The 13,652-nt window shown below is 40.3% G+C and overlaps 2 protein-coding genes across 2 annotated transcripts in view; one reads left to right on the top strand and one right to left on the bottom strand.

The window, feature by feature from the left end:
* The window catches only part of INVS (inversin), a 235,046-nt gene that overhangs the window by 5,151 nt on the left and 216,243 nt on the right, over positions 1-13,652 (top strand). Inside the window, exon 2 of the mRNA XM_017884318.1 lies at positions 8,180-8,265. The gene's annotated coding sequence lies outside the window, so the exon portion shown is untranslated. The remainder of the gene's footprint in view (positions 1-8,179; positions 8,266-13,652) is intronic.
* ERP44 (endoplasmic reticulum protein 44) overlaps positions 1-13,652 on the bottom strand; it is a 123,478-nt gene that overhangs the window by 96,720 nt on the left and 13,106 nt on the right. The window lies entirely within an intron of this gene.

The following is a 13,652-nucleotide window of genomic DNA, read 5'->3' as shown; positions in this document are numbered from 1 at the left end:
ATAAGGGCGGCACCTGCATGTTCCTCAAGGAAGAATGTTGCTACTACATCAATGAGTCAGGACTGGTAGAAACCAGTCTCCTCACTCTAGAAAAGATTCGGGAAGGACTCCACCAGAAAAACCCTGGATCAGGGCCCTCACTTGGGTGGTGGCAGAAGTCTATGGCCGGTTGGGTCCTACCCTTTCTAATCATTAGCTTCTTGCTACTCATAGCTCCCTGCGTCCTCCACTTCATCCAGGACCACATGAAAGAAGTCTCCCGGGTCACTTTGAATCAGATGCTATCCACCCCTATACCCAAGTTCCGACCTCCGAAGAACCCCATTGACGGCCTATATCAGCAGGCAGATGAACACGTTGCCCCTTTTTCTTATTAGAAAGAGGTCGGAATGTTATGCAGGAACCTAGACCCAACATGGCGGTATCACCCGATATGGCAGGTCCTTTGTTAGGACTTCCCACCCTTCACTTCCTGCTAAGACTTTCAGCGCGTGAAAAAAGCCCGCGCCCACCAAAAACCCCCCCGCTCTGCCGCAAACTCCTGGACACGTCATTCCTCAGAAATCGAAACCTAACTCAGGAAATCTAAACCCACAGACTCCGCCTACCTCGCCCTATAAAAGGCCCCATACCTGCCCCGCGCGCAACTTCCTCGGCCCTCCTAGAGGACCGGTGAACCTCGCCCGTGAGCCCAATAAAGGCTACCTCAGTTCTCATCTAACTCGTGTCTTCTTGCTTGGCTCCCCATTACATTACAATTATGATTAAACTACAATTGACCTTCTGCAGTCTGTGAGTTGGGAGTCAAGAGACCTAAGTTTTGGTACCAGTTCTACCACTCACAGTGTCAACTTAGGCATGCATTTCTCTACCTTCTGACCTCAGATTTCTATTTGTCCATAAATAAGCTAAACTAATAATCTAAGGCTGCTTTTGATTCTGATGTTGTAAGATTCAGGAGAGATGCAGATATGCCTTCTTTCTGTGGAATTTGTCTTCCATTGAAGAGAAGCATTAAAATCATTACTGGACTTTTTTGACAAATACACAGCAACAGAAATTTTCAATTACATTTTACATAGGTGAGACTACCTATACTAACCTCTAAGAAGTTAATATCCAAATGTGTGTTATCATCTAACAGCAGAGGCTTTTCAAACTTTTTTTGACCATGATTCACAGCAAGAAAGACACTTTACACCGTAGTCTAGTAAACAGAAACACAAATAAAAGTTTCTCAAAACTATCTATCCTTACTACATTCAATGCACAGTAATATTTTCTATTCCTATCCTTTTAATTAATGTTGAAAGTAAGCCCAAACTGTATCCCAGTTTGCAGTTCCAAAAATACTGCTCTAAAGACTATTATACACTTATTCAAACAATGCTGCTCAAAATATTTTGGAGAGAAAGTCTCCTTTGGAAGTCCCTTAAAAAGCCATGATCCATGCTTTTCAACACACTCCATCATTACAAAGCTAAGACTTTTGGGGATTAATCTTTCTGAAAAGGTAAATTTCACTAGAGCTAAATGTACAAAGTGGGTTATCACAGGGGTCCCCAAACCCAAGGCTGCAGACCAGTACTAGTCCACAGTTTTGTCCTGAAACTATCCTCCCCACCCCCATCCGTCTTCCACAAAACCAGTGCCTGGTGCCAAAAATGTTCAAGACTGCTGGGTTATCACACTGAATAACACTATCCAGAATAGTCTGACTCATGTAGAGCGCTGGCATTGGCTAATTAATCACAGTGTTACTAGGAGTGAAATTGATAGGAAGCCTACTGTATTCCTACTTAATTTATATAAGGAAAAAACTTGTAGGTCAAATGGACAAAAAACTAATTTGAATTATAAACCGAGAATCATGGCCCCTCAATCAATTTCCAGACTTGAGCCAGTTTATAGACCCAGAATCCCTTGAATGAAGGGGAGGCTGGGTCCCTTTGAGGAAGGACCCCACTACACTACCAACAATTTATGCAGTGAATCTTTCTCCCATCCTTCCCCAAGGAGACCTCCGGCCTTTTACCAGGGGAACTGTGCATTGGGGAAAGGGAAATGATCAGACATTTTGGGGACTACTGGACACTGGATCTGAGCTGACATTGATTCCAGGGGACCCAAAATGCCATCATGGTCCTCCAGTTAAAGCAAGGGCTTATGGAGGTCAGGTTAATGGACTTTTAGCTCAGGTCTGACTTATAGTGGGTCCAGTGGGTTCCCAGACTCATCCTGTAGTCATTTTCCAGGTGCCAGAATGCCTAATTGGCAGAGACATACTTAGTAGCTGGCAGAACCCTCACACTGGCTCCCTGACTGGTAGAATGAGGGCAATGATGGTGGGAAAGGCCAAATGGAAGCCATTAGGGCTGCCTCTACCTAGAAAAATGGTAAGTCAAAAACAATATCGCAACCTTGGAGGGACTACATAGATTAGTGTCACCATCAAGGACTTGAAAGATGCAGGGGTGGTGATTCCCAGCACATCCCTATCTGGCCTGTGCAGAAGACAGATGGATCTTGGAGAATGACAGTGGATTATCGTAAGCTTAACCAAGTAGTAACTCCAACTACAGCAGCTGTACCAGATGTGGTTTCACTGCTTGAGCAAACTAACACATCTCCTGGTACCCAGTATGCAGCCACTGATTTCACAAATGCTTTTTTTCTCCATTCCTGTCCATAAGGCCCACCAGAAGCAATTTGCCTTCAGCTGGCAAGGCCAGCAATATACCTTTACTGTCCCACCTCAGGGGTATATCAACTCTCCAGCTTTGTGTCATAATCTTATTCGGAGAGACCTTGATCACTTTTCACTTCCACAGATATCACACTGGTCCATCACATTGATGACATTATGCTAACTGGATCCAGAGAGCAAGAAGTAGCAAACACACTGGACTTATTGGTGAGACATTTGCATGTCAGAGGATGAGAAATAAATTCGAATAAAATTCAGGGAACTTCTACCTCAGGAAAATTTCTAGGATTCCAGTGGTGTGGGGCCTGTCAAGATATTCCTTCTAAGGTGAAGGATAAGTTGCTACATTTGGCCCCTCCTACAATCAAGAAACAGGCACAATGCCTAGTGGGCCTATTTGGATTTTGGAGGCAACACATTCCTCATTTAAGTGTGTTACTCTGGCCTATTTATTGAGTGACTCAAAAGGCTGCCAGTTTTGAGTGGAGTCAAGAACAGAAGACGGCTCTGCAACAGGTCCAGGCTGCTGTGCAAGCTGCTCTGCCACTTGGGCCATGTAACCCAGCAGATCCAATGGTGCTTGAGGTCTCTGTGGCAGATAGAGATGCTGTCTGCAGCCTTTGTCAGGCCCCTATAGGTGAATCACAGTGGAGGCCTCTAGGATTTTGGAGCACGGCCCTGCCATCTTTTGCAGATAACTACTCTCCTTTTGAGAGACAGCTCTTGGCCTGTTACTGAGCTTTGGTGGAAACTTATGTTTGACTATAGGTCCTCAAGTCACCATGTGACGTGAGCTGCCTATCATGAACTGGCTGCTATCTGACCCATTTAGCCATTAAAGTGGGTGGCGCACAGCAGCATTCCATCATTAAATGGAAGTGGTACATACATGATCAGGCTCAAGCAGGTCCTGAAGGCACAAATAAGTTACATGAGGAAGTGGTTCAAATGTCCATGGTCTCCACTCCTGCCACCCTACCTTCTCGTCCCCAACCTGCACCGATGGCCTCTTGGGGAGTTCCCTATGATCAGTTGACAGAGGAAGAGAAGATTAGGTCCTGGTTCACAGATGGTTCTGCATGACATGCAGGCACCACCCAAAAGTGGACAGCTGCAGCACCACAGCCCCTTTCTAGGACATCCCTAAAGGATAGCATGAAGGGAAATCTTCCCAGCAGGCAGAACTTCAAGCAGTGTAACTGGCTATGCACTTTGCATGGAAGGAGAAATGGCCAGATATGTGATTATATACTGATTCATGGGCTGTAGCCAATGATTTGGCTGGATGGTCAGTGACTTAGAAGAAGCATGATTGGAAAATTGGTGACAAGGAAATTCGGGGAAGAGGTATGTGGATGGACCTCTCTGAGTGGTCAAAAATTGTGAAGATATTTGTATCCCATGTGAATGCTCACCAACGGGTGATCTCAGCAGAGGAGGATTTTAATAACCAAGTGGATAGGATGATCCATTCTGTGGATACCACTAAGCCTCTTTCCCCAACCACCCCTGTCATTGCCCAGTGGGCCCCATGAACAAAGTAGCCATGGTGGCAGGGATGGAGGTTACACATGGGCTCAGCAACATGGACTTCACTCACCAAGGCTGACCCACTGCTGAGTGCCCAATTTGCCAGCAGCAGAGACCAACACTGAGCCCTCAATAAGGCACCATTCCTTGGGGTGATCAGCCAGCTACCTGGTGGCAGGTTGATTATACTGGACCTCTTCTATCATGGAAAGGGCAGAGGTTTGTCCTCACTGGAACAGACACTTACTCCAGATATGGGTTTGCCTATCCTGCACACAATGCTTCTGGCTTCTGCCAAGACTACCATCTGTGGACTCATGGAATGCCTTATCCACTGTTACGGTATTCCACACAGCATTGCCTCTGACCAAGGTGCTCACTTTACGACTAAAGAAGCGGGGCAGTGGGCTCTTGCTTATGAAATGCACTGGTGTTAGCATGTTCCCATCATCCTGAAGCAGCTGGATTGACAGAACGGTGGAATGGCCTTTGAAGTCACAATTACAATGTCAACTAGGTGACAATACTTTGCAGGGCTCGGGCAAAGTTCTCCAGAAGGTCATGTATGCTCTGAATCAGCATCCAATATATGGTACTATTTCTCCCATAGCCAGGATTCACAGGTCCAGGAATCAAGGGGTGGAAGTGGCACCACTCACCATCACCCCTAGTGATCCACTGGCAAAATTTTTGCTTCGTGTTCCTACAACATTACATTCTGCTGGCCTAGAGGTCTTAGTTCCAGAGGGAGGAATGACACAACAACAATTCCATTAAAGTGGAAGTTCAGGTTGCCAGCTGGACACTTTGGGCTCCTCCTACCTTTAAGCCAACAGGCTAAGAAGGGAGGTACAATGTTGGCTGGGGTGACTGACTCAGACTATGAAGATGCAATCAGTCTACTTCTCCATAACAGAGGTAAGGAAGAGTATACTTGGAATACAGGAGATCTGTTAGGGCATCTCTTAGTATTACTATGCTTTATTCAGGCAGGACTACAAATGGCCCAGACACTTCAGGAATGAAGGTTTGGGTCACTCCACCAGCAAAAAAAAAAAAAAAAAAAAAAAAAAAAACACAACCACCAGGAAAAAAAACCCATAACCTGCTGAGGTGCTTGCTGAAGGCAAAGGAAATACAGAATGGGTAGAAGAAGGCAGTCATCAATACCAATTACGACCACATGGCCAGTTGCAGAAATGAGGACTGTAATTGTCATGAGTATTTCCTCCTTCTTTTGTTAAAAACATCTTTGTGCATGTATACACTTGTACTAAGAAAATATCTTCAGACCAGGCTTGGTGGCTCATGCTTGTAATCCCAGTACTTGGGAGGCCAAGGCGGGAGGATCATCTGAGATCAGGAGCTCAAGACCAGCCTGGCCAACGTGGTGAAACCCTGTCTCTACCAAACGTACAAAAATTAGCTGGGCGTGGTGGCAGGCGCCTGCAATCCCAGCTACTAAGGAGGCTGAGGTAGGAGAATGGCTCAAACCTGNAAAAAAAAAAAAAAAAAAAAAAAAAAAAAAACACAACCACCAGGAAAAAAAACCCATAACCTGCTGAGGTGCTTGCTGAAGGCAAAGGAAATACAGAATGGGTAGAAGAAGGCAGTCATCAATACCAATTACGACCACATGGCCAGTTGCAGAAATGAGGACTGTAATTGTCATGAGTATTTCCTCCTTCTTTTGTTAAAACATCTTTGTGCATGTATACACTTGTACTAAGAAAATATCTTCAGACCAGGCTTGGTGGCTCATGCTTGTAATCCCAGTACTTGGGAGGCCAAGGCGGGAGGATCATCTGAGATCAGGAGCTCAAGACCAGCCTGGCCAACGTGGTGAAACCCTGTCTCTACCAAACGTACAAAAATTAGCTGGGCGTGGTGGCAGGCGCCTGCAATCCCAGCTACTAAGGAGGCTGAGGTAGGAGAATGGCTCAAACCTGAGAGGTGGAGGTTGCAGTGAGCTGAGATTGCGCCACTGCACTCCAGCCTGGGTGACAGAGCAACACTCTATCTAAAAAAAAAAAAAAAAAAAAAAAGAGAAAAAAAAAGGCCAGGTGCAGTGGCTCATGCCTGTAATGCCAGCACTTTGGGAGGCAGTGGTGAGTGGATCGCCTGAGGTCAGGAGTTTGAGACCAGCCTGGCTAACATGGCGAAACCCCGTCTCTACTAAAAATATAAAAATTAGCTGGGTGTGGTGGTGCATGCCTGTAATCCCAGCTACTTGGGAGGCTGAGGCAGGAGAATCCCTTGAACCCAGGAAGCGGAGGCTGCAGGGAGCCAAGATCATGCTATTGCAATCCAGCCTGGGTGACAAGAGCAAGACTTCATCTCAAAAAAAAGAAAAAAAAATCTTCATTTTATTTCCTTTATCACGTGACGTAAGATTTATTGACTTCATATCAGCATTTAAGTATTGTTAACTTGATGTAGTAGTATTTGGGTTGGGGACTGGTGCGTTTCCGGTTGTATGAAGGATAGTTGTATCATGTTAGGCATAATTATGACCTTATCATTGTCTTTATTTAAAGATTATGTATGATCTCAGGAGATGTATATGGTTCAAGTTGACAAGGGGTGGATGTGTGATGGTTAACACTGACTGTCAACTTGATTGGCTTGAAGGACGCAAAGCATTAATCTTGGGTATGTCTGTGAGGGTGCTGTCAAAGGAGATTAACATCTGAGTCAGTGGGCTGGGAAAGGCAGACTCACCCTTAATCTGGGTGGGCACCATTTAATCAGCTGCCAGCATGGCCAGGATATAAAGCAGGCAGAAAACGTGAAAAGCTAGACTGGTTTAGCTTCCCTGCCTACACCCTTCTCCAGTGTTGGATGCTTCCTGTCCTCAAACAACTGACTCCAAGTTCTTCAGCTTTGGCATTCAGACTGGCTCTCCTTGCTCCTCAGCTTGCAGACAGCCTATTGTGGGACCTTGTGATTGTGTGAGTTAATACTCCTTAATAAACTGCCCTTTACACACACACACCACACACACACACACACACACACACAGACACCCTATTAGTTCTGCTTTTCTAGAGAACCCTAATATAAACATATTGTTCACTGCCACTATGCCTGGCTGACACTCTTATTAACAGGACTCTTTCAGTAGTCTAAGAAATGATCAAATGTGAAAGCCATAAAAATATATATTGTAAGTTTTGATTTTGTTTATATCATGAGATGTAAAGAGAGCACTGGAAAACAGAATCAGGTCAGGCACAGTGACTCATGCCTGTAATTCCAGCACTTTGGGAGGCAGAGGCAGGAGGATCTTGAGGCCAGGAGTTAGAGACCAGCCTTGTCAGCATGGCAAGACCCCTTTCTCACTGCAAAAATAAAAAATTAACAGGGCACAGTGGTACATGCGTATAGTCCTAGCTTCTTAGGAGGCTGAGGCAGGAAAATCACTTGAGCTCAGGAGTTCTAGGTTACAGTGTACTATGATCACACCACTGCACTCTAGCCTGGGTGACAGAGTGAGTGCTGTCTTTAAAACAAACAAACAAACAAAAAACAGAATCATCAACTTCAAAGATTATTCAGTTATATATAAAGTAAGTGTATTATTGTTTAATTTCCTATCATATTATCGTTGTCAATTCCTCAATTCCCATATTAAACAAATAAATCCTCTATGGTTTCTCCTTTATTTAGGTCAAAATCATAGGTATTCAGAATTACAAAGATAAAGCGAGCCCTGGTTTACCTAATTTTAGAATACTCTTTCCCTTTCACTTCTCCTTCTCCTTAACAGCACCCCCGAGCAGAATGGCCGTTTACCCTACAATTGAATGTTTGCCATGACAGAGAGCTTACAGGAAAATCCAATCCATTGTAAAGTAATGCCGCTAGAAGGTTTTCCTTATAGGACTGAACATCTGCTCACCTTTCTCTTCTACACATTGATGAAAATTCTATCATATACAGCTCATCAAGAACATATCCACCTACTCTTCCACAAGCTCATGGCAGTCCTCAGATGAAAACCTATGAAGATGAAAGCACTGCACCAGGTAAGGTCCGCAGGAAATTCGAGATACATTCTGTCCTACAAAAGCCTACAATTCACTTAGGGAGATTTTCATGATCAAGTATAAAAAGTACATAATATGTATGATGCATGTACTGTAAGGCTAATAGAAAGCATACTAGAAAAATTTACAGAAAGGGCCAAAACAAGGCAGGGAGCACTGCATGGGTTGGATGAACAGAGCAGTTTCTATGGATGAAGAGAGTAGTGAATCCTGGCTATGAAAGTTCATGTAGGGCCTCATTAGAAGATAAAGATGGAAGGTTAATTTGGGGCAAGACTGTAAAGAGCTATGGACTTGATCCTCCAATGAGCTGCCTTGCAAATGTGGGTATAGGAAACTAACATAATACAGCATCTTAATAAAGATAATTATCCTACCAGTATGTAGAATGACACACATTGAGGAACATAAGATTTAATTATTGTGATTACCAATATAAGAAAAAAAAAAGCTTCCTATATATGAAAAGAACTACTTTTCAAAATAAACAAAAAACCTAGATTGCATAGTAAAATATATTTAGAAAACTGAAAAAATAATATGAAAATCAAGACTAAATACATCTATATCAGTAATTACAAAATAATTTATATCAGAAATTATAAAAGGTTTAACTGACCTATTAAAAGTTTTCACAGTAGGTCATAAAGTAAAACCCAACTCTATTCTGAAAAATAAGAGATATACCTATAAAAGAAAGTAATTCCAAAAGGTTGGAAACTAAAAAATAAATAAAGTAATACTAGCAAATACAAATAATGGAAAAGCTGGGGGGTACCCATCTTTAGTTACTAAACAAAGTGAAATGGGGCCAAAAAGCATTGACTAAGACAAAAAGGAAAGGGCACTTTCAAAGGCTAACAGCACAATTTGCAATGACAATGTAACAGTTGTAAACATCTATATATGAAATAGCACAGCAGCAACATCTGTAAAGCAGAAATTATGGGAGATACATGTAGAAAGAGAAATGAATCTGTAATATAAATTTTAATTTACTTATCTCAGTCAATGACAGATCAAGTAAAAAAAAACATAAATATTAACAAAAATGACCTAAGTGGCATTTACTAATGTTAAATCTGATATAATCATCTCAATAGATGATAAAAAGGTATTTGACAAAGTCCAACAGCATTCTTGATTTAAAATGCTACTCACTTAACAGAAAAAATATACATCTGTCTTAGCCCAAAGCCATAATCACATCTATTGGGGAAATACTAAAGGCATTATTACTAAATTTAGAACAAGACAAGGAATGTCATTAAGAACACTATTATTTAACATTCATTTAACATTTTTGGAGGTACAAGACAAAGTAATTAGGAAAAAAATTGTAGGTATAAAAATGAGAAAGGAGGAGATAAAATTGCCACTCACTGCAAATGACATAACTGAATACATGACAACCAAAAACAAATTAACTAAAATAATACCACAAATAATCAGAGACTGTGAAAGATATTAGATATAAGATTAATATACAAAATTAATAACATACACACACATAAAACAATTAAAGTATGTAATGGAAGAGGAAAAAAGCCTATTTATAATGCAACAAAAAAAGGGACCCAATGTCTAGGAATAAACAAACAAAATGTAAAAACCAAAAAACTTTTAAATTGTCCCAAAGGACCTAAAAGGACACTTGAGCTTGTAGAAATACATACCATCTTCATGAACAGGACACATCATAGAGCAGTCAAGCCTCCCTCAGTTAAAATACACATGCAATGTAATGAATAAAATACCAAAAGGTTTTTTTAAACCAAAAAAGCCCATTCTAAAATATAAGCAGAAAACCACCATGGCACATGTATACCTATGTAACAAACCTGCACATTCAGCACATGTATCCCAGAACTTAAAGTGAAATAAAAAAAAAAAAATACACATATATATATATGCAGAAAAAAGGAACTGAAGATAAAGTCCACTAATAAACCCAAATAAAGAGATGCTATAGTCAGAGAGAAAAGATAGGCAAATAAACTGGTTTGGAACAACAGGCAGTCACCTGAAAAAATATATACAGTCATCCCTGGGTACCTACAGGAGATTGGTACCAGGACACTCCACCAAAATCCATGCATAATCAAGACCCACAATTAGCCCTGTGGAACCCACAGATACAAAAAGTTGGTCCTCCATATCCTTGGGTTTCACATTCTATGAATACAGTATTTTAGATCTGCATTTGGCTGTGGACATGAAACTTGCTGGATATGGAGGGCCTATGTGAAACTTGCTGGAAACGGAGGGCCTACTGTAGGAAAAAAAAAAAAAAATCCACGTATAAGTAGATCCATGTAGTTCAAATCTATGTTGTTCAAGGGGTTAACTATATATTTAAAAGTATGCTCTAAATCCTCATGAGAATGTATTTCAAATAAATCTAAAGATTTACATATTTCCAGTGAAATCATAAAAGTAGCCAAAGAAAATACATGAGAATTATTTTCAAATCTTGGAATGGAGAAGGCATTTCTAATTATGAATCATAATCCAAAGCCATAAAAGATTGATTAAACTACAAACACGAGCCCACTTATTACACAAAAGAACCATATAACAAATAATAGAAAGAATGAACCAACAAAAAAAAGAGAAAAGAAACTGAGAAAACATAAAAGAATTTCCCTAAATTATAAAAGCTCCTGGAAATGGGTAAGGAAAAGACAACATTCCAATAAAAAAAAAAAAAAATGAACAAAGATGATGAACATATAATGTTATTCACTGTAATATTATTTGTAATAGCAAAAGATTGGAAACAACCTGAATATTCATCAGAGAGTGGATAAATTACAATGCATCAATACAATGGAATTCTATGCCACCATGAAAATAAAAATGAGGACATTCTCGACGTACTAATGGAAAGATCTCCAAAATACATTATTAAAGGAAAAAAGCAAGGTGTATATAAAATAGACCACTGAAAGCCAGATAGGGGGGTTGATATCAGCTATAGCAAAAAATAAAAAGCCATGAGAAGGGTTGAAAGTACAATGAGTCAAGAAGTGTAAGACTTCAAACGTAGGTGACTGAGAACTGAAAGGGAAGACTGTTTGAGAGAAAAGAATTTCTGTGCAGTCACAGATCTACTTCAATTTCACTAGTACATGCCTTCCTCTAGTCAATGGGGAAACAGCTGTCAGAAGATGAGTTACCTTCTACCAACTAGCATGGGAAATTTGTAAATTGTGTTTGACTACCTTTTACACCCAGGACTAATGCACCAAGAAAGTAACACTGTCCAAGGCACTAATAGAAGCACTAACAAGCTCCCAGCTACTCCAATCTATAGAGATACAATAATAAAATTGAATAGTGGATAGGAATTAAAATGACTGGATATCAAGATGCAATAGGATGGGAGAAAAGCTCTAAGATAGTACATTAGAGAGTATCCACATCTATCTCCTTATGGTCTTCTGTCCCTTAAATGTAGATATTTTTCCCTTTTCCACCCAGTGAAAAAGCAAAAGAAAACAGACACAGAGAGAGACAGACAGACAGACAGACAGACAGATGGAACTACTGGAGCATAAAAGAACCAGAGAAAACAGCATAACAGAGAAGAATGGGGTAGTTAACGGTAGGAAATGCTCTAAGAGTCTTACAGTAGATGACTTACCAAAGAATATTACAATTTGTAATTAGGAAGCTACTCCAACCTAGGGAATATATCACAGTCACTTAAAAAAAGTTAAATAATGTATGATAGCCTCCATTATGTCAGACAACAGGCTCTTCTATTTATAATCTTTCTATCTACAAACTTAAAAGTTTTCACAGATGCAAATCAAGGAAAACCACATTGACTCTGCTTGTCACCAACAGATAAAATTAGCCATCACACTAATATTGTGTGTATTAGTTATACACACAATAACTAGTGTGTATCAAGGAAGTCTTTATAATTTTACTTATCGTTGTAGAATGGAAAATACAATTTACCCTTCTCTTTTAAGCAACTCTCCACCTTTCCAATGGTAGGTATAGATCAGAAAAGCAAGACCATATAATGAGCTTTTCTTGATCCCAAATTAAAATATCCATCATAATCTACTTTATCTGCCAACAGGTTCTCACCAAATACCTTCATTACAGTATCTAAATTTAAATAGATTTGTTAAATCCCCAGTTTCATCGAGTCTATAAACAGATTTAGCTTAAGGGCCAAAACTTACTAAAAGTAGTAAATATTACATATGCTTTTGTGTAAAAAACTATATCCCAATGGAAGCAATATTCCAGACCACAGAACTATGGTAACTATGGTGTATGTAAGTTAAGCTTACAGGAGCAAATGAAACTGCATAACTAGCAATTTGAAATCTTCCACACTGGCTGGGTGCAGTGGCTCATGCCTATAATCCCAGCACTTTGGGAGGCCGAGGCAGGTGGATCACCTGAGATCAGCAGTTTGAGACCAGCCTGGCCAACATGGTGAAACCGCACCTCTACTAAAACTACAAAATTAGCTGGGCATGGTGGTGCATGCCTGTAATCCCAGCTACTTGGGAGGCTGAGGCAGGAGAACTGCTTGAACCTGGGAGGCAGAAGTTGCGTTGAGAGGAGATCACACCATTGCACTCCAGCCTGGGCAACAAGAGCGAAACTCTCTCAAAAACAAAAAAAAAAACTTCCACTTAAACAGAATTTTTATTTTTTCATATTTTCAGTAATGAGAAATCTGCAGCATAATCTACTCTTTTCTTACTAAATTCAACTAGAGAAAGATTATATATTTCTAAAGAATCATCATCATTTTCCACATACCTAGTTAACCACAAGAGTCTGAGATATATTTTTTGAATGATTTTGAATGTTCAAAGTAATAGAAATGATGTTTTTCTATGTAGAGCAAATGATACCTTTCAAACAGCAGGGCATAAAGCATGCTTCCTCACTTTCATTTATACCACTTACAGGAATTTATCTGCTTTTGTATTAAAAGCTGAAATGCATATCAAGTTAATTTTTTATTTCTATCAATCATATTTGTCACTATTTTGATAAGGCTATGTCATAACTTACCAAAGGAGAGAGACAAGTTAACAAATACTCTAAGAAACCACTAATATCTAGACTTGACTTTTAAAATTAAAAGCCTCCCCCATTTACTCATTTCAGAGGGTCAAAAGATAACATAATCACAGAAGGATGTCAGCACAAGCACTATCCTCTTCTAAGGTGCTTTCTCCATTTCACAACGACTCCATTCACTTAACATTTCCNAGTAATAGAAATGATGTTTTCTATGTAGAGCAAATGATACCTTTCAAACAGCAGGGCATAAAGCATGCTTCCTCACTTTCATTTATACCACTTACAGGAATTTATCTGCTTTT

The sequence above is a fragment of the Rhinopithecus bieti genome, unplaced genomic scaffold (genome assembly GCF_001698545.2).
Source record: "Rhinopithecus bieti isolate Rb0 unplaced genomic scaffold, ASM169854v2 scaffold_12088, whole genome shotgun sequence".
Lineage (NCBI taxonomy): Eukaryota > Metazoa > Chordata > Mammalia > Primates > Cercopithecidae > Rhinopithecus > Rhinopithecus bieti.
Note: the sequence above shows the minus strand (reverse complement) of the source record. Positions and strands in the feature narration are given on the sequence as shown.